Below are 591 nucleotides of genomic sequence, written 5' to 3'. Positions count from 1 at the left end.
GGGGGGGGGGGGAATCCCAAAAGGAAATCTTACAACATGATAAAATCTCTCTTATGTCCATACAATAATTAGTGGACCATTAGGAATTTAGGTCCGTTTTCACACATCTTTTATTCTTACAATTTTTTGCTTTTTGCCTAACAGGGTACACTTCCCTTTTTTTTTTATTAGGCCTAACAGGGTCCACACTTAATGCTTTTGTATCATTAAATTGCAAATTGCTTTTTCTTCTTTTCACTTTTTTTTCCCTCTTTTCTTTTCCAACGGTGATGATTTCTTCTTTTAAGAAGACCTCCATATGTTCAGTTACGTACACAAGGCTTTTTTTTTTCTTTATTTATTTATTTATTACCTTGCTTGGTGTAACCATGTTAATTACACCAAAGTTGGCACTTCGGGAGGAAAAAAAAATGACAAATCTCTTTCATGATTATTTACAAGAATGATTGAGTTTCTCTGCACACACGATAAATTCACTCACTACATGCAATTAAGAGAGAATAATCTCCGAAGGTGGGGAGTAGGGGTTTTTCAGGTCCACAGGTCATGCAAGGCCATGTGGTCAAGGAAACTTATAAAATAAAAAAGTCA

This window comes from Macadamia integrifolia, chromosome 2 (genome assembly GCF_013358625.1).
Source record: "Macadamia integrifolia cultivar HAES 741 chromosome 2, SCU_Mint_v3, whole genome shotgun sequence".
In the NCBI taxonomy this organism is placed as follows: Eukaryota; Viridiplantae; Streptophyta; class Magnoliopsida; order Proteales; family Proteaceae; genus Macadamia; species Macadamia integrifolia.
The sequence above is the reverse complement of the archived record's forward strand: the minus strand, read 5'-3'. Positions refer to the sequence as shown.